Source organism: Mustela nigripes, chromosome 12 (genome assembly GCF_022355385.1).
Source record: "Mustela nigripes isolate SB6536 chromosome 12, MUSNIG.SB6536, whole genome shotgun sequence".
In the NCBI taxonomy this organism is placed as follows: domain Eukaryota; kingdom Metazoa; phylum Chordata; class Mammalia; order Carnivora; family Mustelidae; genus Mustela; species Mustela nigripes.
This window is the reverse complement of record NC_081568.1, coordinates 55511433-55525581: the sequence shown is the minus strand read 5'-3', so window position 1 is coordinate 55525581 and position 14149 is coordinate 55511433.

The window sequence follows — 14149 nt, the reverse complement described above, 5'->3', positions numbered from 1 at the left end:
AAGTTGAACTGTTTCCTCATTTTTAATTTTTGAAACTGGGTCATATAGTAATTGGCTGCTGATAATACTATCTGACTTCACTATAAGAAACTTTGAAAAAATGCCTTATGAGCGAAAGTATGATTCATGCCATCTTGAACAAAATTACATTTAACTTCAGATAATAAGCACCTATAAGATAAAAGCTTAAAAGAGAATTTAGGGGGATACCATGTTTTAACATTTTCATCCTGAGACCTTACTATGCTAAGAAAGAAAAAAAAAAGAAAATCATAAAGAAGCTTCCGGATTGCAATTTTACTTAGTCACTGAGGTGGCATCATTAAACTGTTCTGCCTTATAAAATAGTTATCCTTTCCAAATGGTAGTGAAAGGAGATTGCCTAGCTTTTATGAGGATGTTGTCATGGGACTGAAAGTCTTAAGACAAAAAGATAAAGTTGGAAAAGACCCTGGTACTAAACCAATCTGGTAAATATGTACAGAACATATTCCAGTTTATGATTTTGGCTAATTAGTATACTTTTCTCTAACAGAGAATGAAAACGATGTGTTTGCTATATTAGACTTCCCCAATAAACTGTTTCTTACTGAAAAAAGCAAATGGTTAATAGTATTTATAGGAGAAAAAGAAGTTTGGGAGGGCTCAAGGAATTTGTTTACTTTCCGTTGAATTTTTTAAAGACAGTATGAGGGATGGAGGTTAAAATGTGGCTGAATGAAGACACTTCCCAGAGAAAAGTTAAATGGCTAGAAAGTCATTTTTATTTTTCATTCGAATAATTTGGAAGTTGTCTGGCATCAGGAAGTATTTGCCAGAAGGGTAACATACAGATAGGCACACACATACATACATTAAAAAAACTATGAACCTAGAGAGTGATAGAGTTTGGAAAAACAGAGACAGATTTCCCACTGTAAGAGAATCCAGATCTGTCCTTTGAATAAAAGATCAAGAGGTAAGAAAACTGGCAAACACAGCCCTAATGAGAAAAAAATAAAGCTTTCTAGAGAATTCCAAATCTTCAAGAAAATTTTATGTAACATAGTTTCATTTTCTCTGTATAAGTACTAAATGATTTTATTTATTTTAAAACAACACTGACACTCTGGTAATTTTGAAGAATATATTTGAAGGGCTGAAAAAATGCTAAATTTTCCCTAAAAATGTAACTAATTTAAACTTCTTTCCTCATCAACTAAAGGAAAATTATCCCCTCTGTACTAAGTACCTAATGTGGACTCAGCTAACACTCTAGAAGACATAAGAGAAATACAGGATACCCCTCTGAGTTTCTTAAGATATTTTGCTTAAGAGAGAGAACTGATACAAAATGATAAGATAATGGTGCTGGCAAAATAGAATCAATGAACAAATCATGCAGCATAGAGGAAAAGCCCTTGGCTTCTACAAATTGCTGTGAAAACATCATAAGCTATGAGAAAAGGGTTGGGAGGAACAATCCAGAGGCAAAGTAGAGGGTGGGGCCATGGGAGGACCTATTGCTCTTACAGAGAGACATGGGGATTGTGTTCTCATCAACTGCCATTTTTTTCCTTCTAACACCTTGGGTCTTTTGGGGAGCTGAGATGTTTTGGAGCATTGAAAGATAGAGAAAAGAAATGGGTCAGAGTGTGTGTGTGTGTGTGTGTGTGTGTGTGTGGTGGGAAGGGGGGGTACTTTTAAAAATAATTTTAGAATAGGTATTTAATTTAGAGAAGATTCTCAGAAATTCCTGGCTTGTCTAGGTGCCTTGGGTTCTGTTCTGGAATCACTTTTTGCTTTTCAAATGCTGTTTAGGAGCAAGTCCTCACATGCCACCGGACACTCTCCCTGTTGACAATTTTGACCTTTATTAATTCAGGTCTGCTCAATCTCCACTACTGATCTGTCAATGCTGACACCTTGTCACACTCTGATTTTGCAGAGAGAATGATGAAAGAGTTCACAGGCCATCACACTGGTTGACTTGATACCAGAGAGAAAATAATAATAATAATAAATCCCGAGCCAACCTCATTTGCTTTCTATATTTAAACACAGGCTAAATTGAAGTTGCACTAAGGATTATTCATGTGTCCCCAAGAGTTCTAAAGATGAATACCAGACATCTATGGGAATAGTTAGACTATTCATATGCTTATATAAATTGGTTTTCATGAGTAAATTTCCTGGTTTGCCCTTTTCTGCTGAAATATGTCCCTTGTTGTAGGAAAATGCAATAAAGCAATGCAGTGTGTTTTTTAATCTATGGAAAGTTGAAAAGGTTACGTGCTGTGTGTGAGTTTTCTATTCTCAGAATATACATACACATTCCATGAAACAAAAAGAAATCAGCATAATTTAACAGATTCCTGTGTCTTTGTTATCCCTACACTATAGTTTTCTGCAAAGAATGTATAAAAGTAACTTTGCAGAGAAACAGCAGTTTGTTTTTGTAAATTTCAATTGGCAATCATGACCTTAAGTCTTTTCTATGCAAGGAAACTAAAAATGAGAGGTGTGCACCCTTTGAGATTAAGTTATTACACTACAGCACTCCAGCTTGGTGCTGTTTAACCAGTAATCTGTAATTTGCTGACATTTACCTAAAAGTTAGGTATTTTTGTTCTACCAGCTTTTCATCAGATTAGCTACAAGAGTCTATGGGCATACCAAGCTGAACACGCATGATCTCATCTGATCTCGGAAGCTAAGCAGGGTCAGCCTGATTAGTACTTGGATGGGAGATTTGCCACAGTATAATCATTATTAAATAAGCAAGCCAACCTAAACTATCATTAGGGTAAGTGTTGTTAATTATTTTATATAATATTAGTGTCAAAATTGAATCATCTACTGATTTTAGACACTTTCCTTAAAAGTAGTCAAATAGGGAAGACTGAGGATGTGGAATGTTTAAGTTTTTTCTGGAAAGATCTAACTGGGTTTTAAAGAGATTATATCATCAAATTTAAGAACTGGAATTTGAAAAACAAACAAACAAACAAACAAAAAACTGGCTGTTAAAGAAATTCCACCATTCGGGGCGCCAGGGTGGCTCAGTGGGTTAAGCCGCTGCCTTCGGCTCAGGTCATGATCTCAGGGTTCTGGGATCGAGTCCCGAATCAGGCTCTCTGCTCGGCAGGGGGCCTGCTTCCCTTCCTCTCTCTCTGTGATCTCTTCCCTTCCTCTCTCCTACTGTGATCTCTCTCTGTCAAATAAATAAATGAAATATTTTAAAAAAAAAATTCCACCATTCAACAGATGTAAATATCAGAGAAGCTCTGTAAATCCTGTGGGTTGCAGAGCAGGAGAACCGTAGAGCCCAGATCTCAAGTTCTACAGTCTCCTTCCTTCCCTTTGCCAGGCTGTTGCTTGTAAGAATAATTCTGAGTGAGTTACAGATGCAAAATATGCAAAAGAAAGAAGACCACATCTCACCTCATACGTCTCAAGTTCATTAAACAAGTTTTAAAAATATTTCCAACAATTAATGAGCTAAACTTCGTTTTACAGAAAAAAGTTTTCCTGAAATAAGACAGAAGAGCAAATCTTTGAAATGACAATAAAAGCTTTCCAACTTTAAAGCTGAAGGATGGAATCAGGGAAAGGCCACTACCACATTTTTCATAATTTCTTTTCCCTTCAACTCTGCACATGGGCAAAGGAAAACTGGGCCAAAAGGCAGGTCAGTGGACAACAGCAGTAAGAACTGTATTGATGAAGGTAAATCGTGTGCCAGGCACTGTGCCAGGAAGAACTTTACATTCCTTCTTTCACTGGGTCTTGCTTCCTTGACCCAGGCAGAAATTATTCAGATAGCATGTCTGAACACAATAGACCTAACATATAAACTCTAGTCCAGAGACCAAAGTTTTTAATAAATGTAACCTGCCTTAAAATAATACAGATAATTGTATATATATTTTGAGTGAAAAATTTAGAGATTCTGATTTTTTTTTCATTGTATTTCATTGTATTTTAAGGGCCTTAAAAACAAAAGCACTGGGGCATCTGGGTGGCTCAGTCAGTTAAGTGTCTGCTTTTGGTTGGGATTGAACCCTGCATCAGGATCCCCACTCAGCTGGGAGTCTGCTTCTCCCTCTCCATCTGCTTCTTTCCCAGGCTTGTGCTCTCTCTTGCTCACTTACTCTTTCAAATACATAAATAACAAAAATCTTAAAAAAAAAAAAAAAGTACTGAAGTGTACTTTGTGAATAATGCATGTATGATAGCAGGTGACCTAAGGATGTGCAGATTAGGTTATATAGGAGAAAAGTGTGTGTTTCTGAGTCTTTGAAGTAAATAGAAATTTTATATCTGTTACACATTCTTTCTCCTGAAGGATACTCAACCTTTCTTTGGTACCTTTTCAAGGGAACACAATGCCCTAAAATTTCCAGCATAAACATATATATAATAGCAACATCTTTTCTTCAGAGGAGGTGTTATTACAAGAATACTGAGAAAAAAATGCAGAGAAAGATACCTATTTTCAATATTCTCTGTTAACAGATAAACATAATATTTGAATTCTTTTTTTTTTTAAGATTTTATTTATTTACTTGACAGAGATCACAAGTAGGCAGAGAGGCAGGCAGAGAGAGAGGAAGGGAAGCAGGCTCCCTGCTGAGCAGAGAGCCCGATGCGGGACTCGATCCCAGGACCCTGGGATCATGACCTAAGCCGAAGGCAGAGGCCTCAACCCACTATTATGGCCACCCAGGCACCCCGTAATATTTGAATTCTTAATCCTAAACCATTATTACCTTTTCACTAAAACGATCTTCTAAATATGTAAATTTGACAATCTATTTCTTGTTATGAACATTAAAGGCAATCAATTATTGATTTGGTATATTATTTATGTAAATTAATTTCACCTAATAATTTATTCACATGCAGACCAATCTCCATCATGATTTTACTGTATTGGTCATATACTTGACTATGTCTATGAGAATGCAAAAATCAGGTGCAATAGATTTTATTCACCAGTCCCTCACAGCACATTTACCATTAGGAAACTTAGTTTAGGGATTTCTGGGTGGCTCAGTTGGTTGTGTGTTTGTTTTCAGCTGAAGTCATGATCCCAGGGGCCTCAGACTGAACCCTGTGTTGGGCTCTCTACTCAGTTGGGAGTCTGCTTCTCCCTCTCCCTCTGCCCCTGTCTCTACTACCCCTACTCATGTGATCTTTCTTTTTCAAATAAAATAAATAAATAAATTTTTTTAAAGAAATTTAGTTTATAAGATTGATGTTAGTTCTGAAGGATGCATACATTAAGATGGTTTTATCTGTTGTTATCACCAAAGGTTTTATATTTTTAGTTGATCTTTTTAGTACAGAAATAATGTACACCAGCATATGATATACTAGCATTATCATACCTGGAAACTTCATTTAAATGTATCCATTCTCTGAAAGTTCTTTTCAAGTTAAGAACAGTGGCATACTCACTTAACATAGGACACCCAGCATGTATTCCAAAGGAAAGTAGGCTCACTTGATATTCAGCTACAAAGAGTACAATATGATCCATGCAAGTGTGTGAGGTATCCCTGTTGTAAACTCAGAAAACACTATCATATGTTAAAGACACTTAGATATTCTAGAATAAGAAATGTTTACCTGTACCTAAACACATTTCCTCAAGCTTATTTGAACCCAGAGCATTTTTGTTGTTCTAAGAGTTAGGGTATCATAGAAAATATTTTGGAAAACTCTGCCCTGGCACAATATGGTAGAGGTTAAATAATAAACATTTAGGAAATATCTCAGTATGGTTCCTGGGAACTTTGCGGGGGAGATCTTCAAATAGACATAAAGAAAGTTCACAATACTCTTTAAATCAGGTGATTCCCTAACCTACTGCGACATCACAGAGATTTCCCACCACTGCAGAAAAATAACAAACAACAAGGAAGCAGGAAATAAATCTAATCCATGTATATTTTCTCTTTTCCCACAATTATTCATTACTTTCTAATTACTGTATGCAATAGGGTAAGAAGGGAGAATTTTCTTTAATTTATGAAAGCTGTCCATATTTCATCAAAGTCATCAGTCCTGCCCTCAGTTCTATACTCTGCCCTTTAGTATGCAGCCTGAAGATGACATTAATAATAATGTCTAATTAATGGATACCTATCCATTTCACAGAAGAAAGTTGTATGGCACATTTCCAGAGTCACAGGAATGCCCTTTTAGAATACCGAATACTGGCCTGAATTTTTCATTGCCAAAGTCAAAGATGTTTGCAGCAGTATCATACTGTGCTCACCTGAAATTTCACATGAGAAATTTCTCACCAAATCAGAAACAAGGAAAAATTATTTGGAGCATAGATGCAAATAAACTGAAGAAATCCCCTCATCTTCGACTTCTGGGAAGTCATTAAAGAATGTTTTAATCTACATTAAATAAATGTTACTGTCAAACTTTTCACCCATTTTCTTCATAGATCTTCAATGTAGGATAATCAGGTGTTAATATTAATATGATTCATTGGGGGAGATGAGGAAAATAATGAAGTCACATGGAGGCAAGTGACATTGCAGAGGAGATGAAGAAATTTACTAAATGAGGTCTGTGGCCATTTTATCACAAAACTTTTACTCAGGAACAACCTATGCTTTAGATAAAAGTATAGCCTTCTTTTTCTTTGAAAGAACCAGTTAGTTCTATCTTTTCTACAAGAAAAAAAAAAGAAAAAAAAGAAAAATAAACAAATTATGTTTTTGTGAAGTTTAAATAAAATATGAGTGCCAGCTTTGAAAACACTTAAGATTCAATTTTATATTCCATTTTGTGAACTTTTGTTAATTGGGTATTTTAAAGGGTTCTTTTTTATACTTTAATGGTGATATATTTTAAAGATAGTTTCTGTGAGATAGCCAGACCTCATTTGGCTCAAATAAGAATATCAAGACTTACAGAATTTCTAAAGAATATGCTACAATAACCCCCCCCTTTTTTTAAACAGTTGGCACAATTTCGATAGAGGGATATAATGTAACTTGTTCAGATTAATATAACTTTTTTTTTTTTTAAGGCAACATTGAGACAACTAATTTTGAACTGAAAAATCATGAACATATATTTTAAAGATAAATTATATAAATGTCTAGGGATGCCTGGGTGGCTCAGTCAGTTAAGTGTCTGACTCTTGATTTAGGCTCAGGTCTTGATCTCCAGGTCCTGATCTCCAGTTCAATGCTCAGCAGGGAGTCTGCTTCTCTCCCTCTTCTTCTCACGCTCTCCCTCTCCCTGCTCACAAGTTCTCTCTTTCTCTGTCTAAAAATAAATAAAATATTTTATGGGGGTGTGCATATCTAAATATCTAGAATTTGTTTAACAGGGAAAACCATTAGTTGTCATCTACTGAAAAAGAGATAGAAAAATCCTTTGTAAGGACTGGATAGTTTTGTCCTCCCAAAATTTATATGTTTAAATCCTAACACTCAATGTAATGGTAATAAGAGGTGGGCTTTTGGGGAGGTGATTAGGTCATGAGGGTAGGTTCTTCATGAATGGGATTAAGGCCCTGATAAAAGAGGTCCCAGAGAGCCCTTTTACCCTTTCCATGAGGACCCAGTGGGAAGACGGCCGTCCATAGACCAGGAAGAGAGCTCACACCAGAAACCAAATCTTAAACATCTGATCTTACATTCCATGGCTTCCGGAATTGTGAAAAATTAATGCTAATTGTTTAAGCCACCCGGTCTATGGCACTTTTGATACAGCAGCCTGAATGAGAGAGAAAATAGGAGAAATTCACACGGGCACACACACACACACACACACACACACACACACACACACAAACACACACACACGCACACATGCACACAAGCACACATGCACATACTGATATTGAGATGACTTGTTTTGAACTTTAAAAGAACATATATTTTAGAAATAAAATATGTGCACATTTTTTTTTTAACCAGAAGAACTACTAGTAATCAATCACCTATTCAAAAACAAATAAAAAAGCCTTCAAATGCTTATAAGCAACCTGGACCCCAGTGAAATTATATGTTTGGCTTAACGTCACACAGCTGGTTAATTGCAGAGATTTACATAAACCACCATGTTTCCTGACTTCCTGTATGTAACTATCCATTATCCATAAACTTTTATTTATTCTGGACAACGAAGAGTCACTAAAGAAACTATGAATTACACTTCTTCAAAAAAGACATTATACTTAAGCACTTCTGCTATATGCAAAGCAGAGAGCATTGTGCAATGTAAATAACACAGATTTTATAGGGAGAAAAAAAAGACTCAGGTCATGGTTCGTAAATTTATTAGCTATGCCTTGAGTCTCAGTTTCTCTTCTATAAATTAAGGGTGATAATAAACCCTGTAGCAGAGTGGATCATGCGGCTTAAATAAGAAAACTGACAAAACAATTTTGACACGCTGTAAATACAAAGAGCTATAGAAAGATCAATGATCTCTATTTGACTATTCAGGGGGTAATTTTAAAGGTGATAAAGTATCCTACAGAGTCAACAGTGATTAGTTATGAGTGCATTTGCTAAATGTTGCACAAGGAATACTATTCTGACAGCATTCACCCTTTGGTCAGTTTCATAACTGTACCATGTAGAATATGGAAGGGAAAAGCTCACAGTTAAACTGGAGTCTTCTGGTTTTCCAGATTTGAGAACAAGGAACCACTAAAATGATATGACCAGTGCTTCAAACTAAGGCTGTGGATTGTCCTCCTGACTTCTGACCCTATGATTTTTCAAGCCCTAATGAGGGTGGGGAGAGTGAAAATGACATTTAAAAGCAGCCAAGTGATTTCTAACTCTTAAGTGTCAGAAACTTCAATGCCTATTTCTTTAGGCAGAATGTTCTTTTGTTCTGCGAAATCCATCTAACTGAGCCTTTTAGGTATGCAAATGTAAAGCAAATACTCTCTTCTGAAATGGAGATGCAGTTCTAAAGATCAAAAACTATTTCTTGGGTAAGAATATAAAAATTGTCTACTTGGGTTGTTTTAGGAGAAAATGCCTTACTAAGAAGGAATTTGTTTCACCTCCTTGAATGAAACATAGGAAAATCTTTCATAAAACAATATGTGATATTCAAGACCCACATGAAAATTACTTGAGATCCCCAAAAGTGAAGTGTGGCCCAGAGTTCCTTAAGCATCGTTTTCTTGGGACACCTGGGTGACTTGGTTAAGCATCGGACTCTTGATTTGGCTCAGGTCAGGATCTCAATGCCCTGGGATCAAGGCCCTCATCAGGCAGGAGTGTGTTTGAGATTCTCTCCCTCTCTGCCCTCCCTCCCATACAAACAAATAAATGAAATCTTAAAAAAATAAAGAATCATTTTCTTGGGGCACCTGGGTGGCTCAGTAAGTTAAGCATCGAACTCTTGGTTTTGGTTTGGGTCATGATCTCAACCTCATGAGATCAAACCCCGTCACGGGCTCTGTGTTCAGCACAGAATTTGCTTGAGATTTTTTCTTACACCCCTTGCGCTTTGCTTCCTGCTCTCACTCTCTCTCTAACAAATAAATAAATAAATAATATATATATATATATATATATATTTTTTTTTTTTAAGATTTTATTTATTTATTTAACAGAGAGAGATCACAAGTAGGGAGAGAGGCAGGCAGAGAGAAAGAGAGAGAGAGGGAGAAGCAAGCTCCCTGCTGAGCAGAGAGCCTGATGCGGGGCTCAATCCCAGGACCCTGAGATCATGACCTGAGCCGACGGCAGAGGCTTAACCCACTGAGCCACCCAAGCGCCCCTAAATAAATACAATCTTAAAAAAAAAAAAGAAAGAAAAGAAAGAAAAAGAATTGTTTTATTTCTAAATCCTCTTCGGTTCTTTTTTCAGGTCTTTCTGCTCTTTTTTTTTAATAGTCTTTTTGGTCCTTATTTTGTGATTCCATCTTATATTTTATATATTAACACATCTTTTGTATGTATGTGGTCACCTAATAGTCTCTGTTTCACAATTGTGAGATCCAAAGTTTGTGTATTGTGTCTGCCTACTCTCATGCCACTCAATTTCTGGCACATTTGGGAATATCTGCATGGAAGTCTGTATTTGTTCTTATTTGTGGAATAGTTGAATGTTTAAATTCATGTTTTTCTTCAGATATTCTCTTTCATTTAGCAGCTTTCTCCATGAGCCAAGGGTCACTACTGACTTGGGCCTAGTCCAGTCCCATTCTGACTTCATCCTAAAAATTTATGAGCTTCATATCCACCCAGGAGGGCCAATATATGTGATCACAGCTCACAGCCTTTGTCTCTGCTCATTGTTTAATTTCTTTTCCTCTTTCTTTTGTCCTTTGGAAATTTCCTTCATATTTTCTATTCCAGCAATGCAATAATAATATTATTTTATGATGCTTGAGTTTTGAAGCAATTTGCTTTGCCTTACTGCTAAAAGAGGAAGATCAATTTTCTTCATTGATAAAATAGTTCATTCTCTGGCCTCCCTTCCAGTTGGATATGACCATGTTTACAAAATGTCAATGATAAGAGAATAGAACTAATATATGCACCTTCTGGGTAACTTCCTTAAAGACAAGTTGCTTGCCGTAGATTTACCCACTTGGTCCCCAAACCCTTCCAACTGTCTGAAAATCACTAAGAAATGGAGTATGAGGTATATGTCAGTAAAGGAAGCTATACAATAAGGAGGTCAAAACCTATAGCCTGGTCTGGATCCCTAAATGACTACATGGAGTAGAGACCTTTACCTGACCTGAATGTTATATGAAAAGAAAGACCAAAACGAACTCCTCAATTGTTTGACTCTCTATGCTCTGTAGTCTTCTGAAGCCTCCAACCTATATCTTAACACATGCACTTCCCTTTTAGGGAATAACATGAATAGATAACCTAAAAACTCTAAGGCAAGGAAAATGTCAACTTTTACAAACAAGTTCTCTAATCTTTTAACTGAAGATTGCAACTGAAATTAAAATAAAACCAGGACCTAGGGGAAGAAAAAAAAGAACACAGAGAAAAGGGGGGCATAAAGAGTTTAAATGTGACAGAAAACGGGAAAAAATCTATAATCTTATCTTATGCCGGGGGGGGGGGTATAGGGGAGGGGGAGTTGTAATTATCCACTAAGATAAAAGCTGTTGAATTTGTGGCAATAGAAATATTAAGACAAATTAAATACCAAGCTTATCTCTGCTCTGTGCTATCAATATTTTATACTAAACATCTGTTCCTTGTATCTCATCTCAGAAACACTTCTACACTTTATCAGCACAAGCACAGCTTTTCAAAGCAAATTAAGCTAAACCGTTTGCACTTAATCACCAATTGATCACAACATGCAGAAGGCCACATATTGATCTCTAAGAGCCCCATTTTTCCCAATTCAGGAAAAGCATATTGGAGGAAACACTTGATTTGCAATCAGAGTAAACTGGTTCGGCTTATACTTCTGACATATTTTAAGTAGGAAGTATTTCAGTGATTAAAAGAATAAAACAACAAGTATTTTCAACGAGAGGTGAAAAATAGGCAATTTCCACCTTTTAGTTAACAGAGTCTTAGAGCTACGGGAGATCTTCCAGATCCTTGAAGCTTTATTAAGTCTCACTGGGGGATTTCAAGGAGAAGATGGACCTTTTTGTTGTTTAGGCTACTGTGATTTTAATATGTGGGCACACCTAAGAATTAGAAGCAACCCTTCTTCCTGAAATTGGCTGAAGGGCTAATGCTCAAAGGGTGGTAGGCCTCACGCAGATTTGTTGACCATCACTGATCTGGTCCAGGGTCTGCATGTTCCAAAGTCTACAGGAGCTGCATGGCTAATGTAAGTGAGTGAAAATATACATTTTGCCCATATGGTTTGGGTAGATGCTGTTTGACGTCAGATAACTACTGTTGCCTGATACACATGTGGACCCATTGTTGGATTACCTTCCTACCCTTCAAGACACCAACAGTAAAAGAAAAATAAACATGCAAAATCTCACACATCATGATGTGGCCCAAATAAACAGATTTGTGGATTGGATTTGGCCTCTGACCGCCAATTTTAAAGTCTCTGTTCCAGTCCTATCCACTCAATAAAGAAAAAAGACGTGGAGGTCAGTAATGAGGATGCACCAGAAATGGCGCTACAATCTAAGCTTTCCGACAAGTGGGATCCATTGCCCTTATTTTCCAGAGACTCCCAGTTTTAGCACTGAGGTTCCACATACCAAAAAAAACGTTCAGATCTGGGTCAACTGGAACGGTTTGGCACTCTATTCTAGACTTCTATGTGACTGATTTGTTTTTCACCAGACCCTGATGTATCTTTATTCCTATCATAAGAGCACGTCATGAACTTGCTGCCTTCATTAGTTTGTGTGGGGCTGGGGTGACCAAGGCCCCCGTAGTGGCTACTGAGCACACCAGCTGTGGCATTGCTCACCAGGACAGAGATGGGAGGAAATGGGGACCAGCAGTCGGACAAACTGAATGATTATATTTGCTGTGGAAATTTAGCTCTTGTGATCTCTCAACCAATCACTTCCTCAAAAGTGTCACATATTGTAGGGGACTGTATGTGGTTATTTGGTTATATTTGGTTTATTATGGTTATTTTGGGTTCTCTCTTCGTAGATAGGTGGATAGATAGAGGCAGATACAATACAGATATCTATTTATTTCAATCTCTCTAAAAAGATACCCTGAAAAAGAAAATCAAGTTTAGTTTCAGTTTAATGTTCTTTCCCTCTCCCTCACTCTGTTTTTGTCTCTGTCTCACTGTCTCTCTCTCTAATGATAACCAGGGAAAAAAAGCAACTTCAGTGTAATTTCTGTTTTGTACATATATGTTTTATTGTTCACCCAAATTCCTACCATTTAACTATTTGTGCGGCAGGTCAAACTTCAGAAGTTATACAGATTCCAGTCATTTCCGGAACGCGAATGAGGACCACAGGGAAAGAGAGAGAGAAAGTGAGCAAGCCTTAGGAACTGTGAGGTTACAGATCTATTACTCATTTTACTCCAAGACCCGCTGAATCTATCTGTGTTCAGAGTTCCAACCAACTTCAAAGGGAGACTTATGATCACAGAAGCTCGATGAAATAATGGAACAAGAATAAAATTGGCCCTGTGTGAATTAGATTGCAAAGGCAGGAACCTAGCTTCATTTACCTAAGAAGCTAATGTTTAAATTAAAACCTTTATATGCCCTCTGTAGTTTCCTAAGAATCCAGATTTGGTACAGGTGACTAGCACAGAGAAACTAACAAAGAAATTAAGGTGGTATAAAACAAAAGTGAGCAGTTTTTCCTTTATTCTTTTCAAATGATTGCCCTTACATATGCACTTTTTCCCCCCCAGAGCCAGCATAGATATGACAATTAAGGATGATTTTTTTTTCCTTTGGCCCTGAAGGGATCTAGCAAGAGACTTTAGTATTTTTCTCTTTGTAAAATAAAGCCTGGCTTTGAAGCCAGGATCTCTGAAATGAGGCATTGCAAATGTCCTTTGATGAATCAGTCTGTGTGAAGGAGAAAGGAAGAAGGAGAAGGGAGCAGCAGATTGATTGCAGCTAATGTTCCTCTCATGCCGTGCCCTTTTAATCTTCCTCGAATGGCCATGGATAATCAAGAGGTCAATCATGAATCCATCAAGGGGTCCTTGTCTCAGGGCAGTTTCCAAACTGTTGAAGCCCTCACTCAAAGAAGCCATTTAAAGCAGTTAGCGGGATCCGGGGAAAGTGGGGCATGGGGTGCATTAGAGAACGTCAGCTTCAGGGGGGGATCTGTCAGCCAAGTCTGAGTGTGTGGCTCTCCAGCGAGGAACACTTCGATAGGGTGTGCAGAAACGACTTCAGCACGGATTTCACCCATAAAAAGACACATGAAAACTTCACATTTCATGGGGCGGGGTGGGCATACAAGATATTCTGGGTAAAATTAAAAAGTAATGCCCAGAAGAAGACTAGGAGAGAGAAGAAAACTCAACGGCAGTTAAGAAACAGCAGAGTTACAAGTTGTAACCTCTGTTGACTGACACTCCAGCAGCATTTCTGCCACTTGTGCTAAATGTCCCCTGAGGGATTTCGTGCCTCCGGGGACCCTCTGTCTAAAAGAGAGAGGGGAAAAATGAGTTTAGGGTCTGAGAAAGAATTGCTTACATTAGGAAGCCATAATATCTGT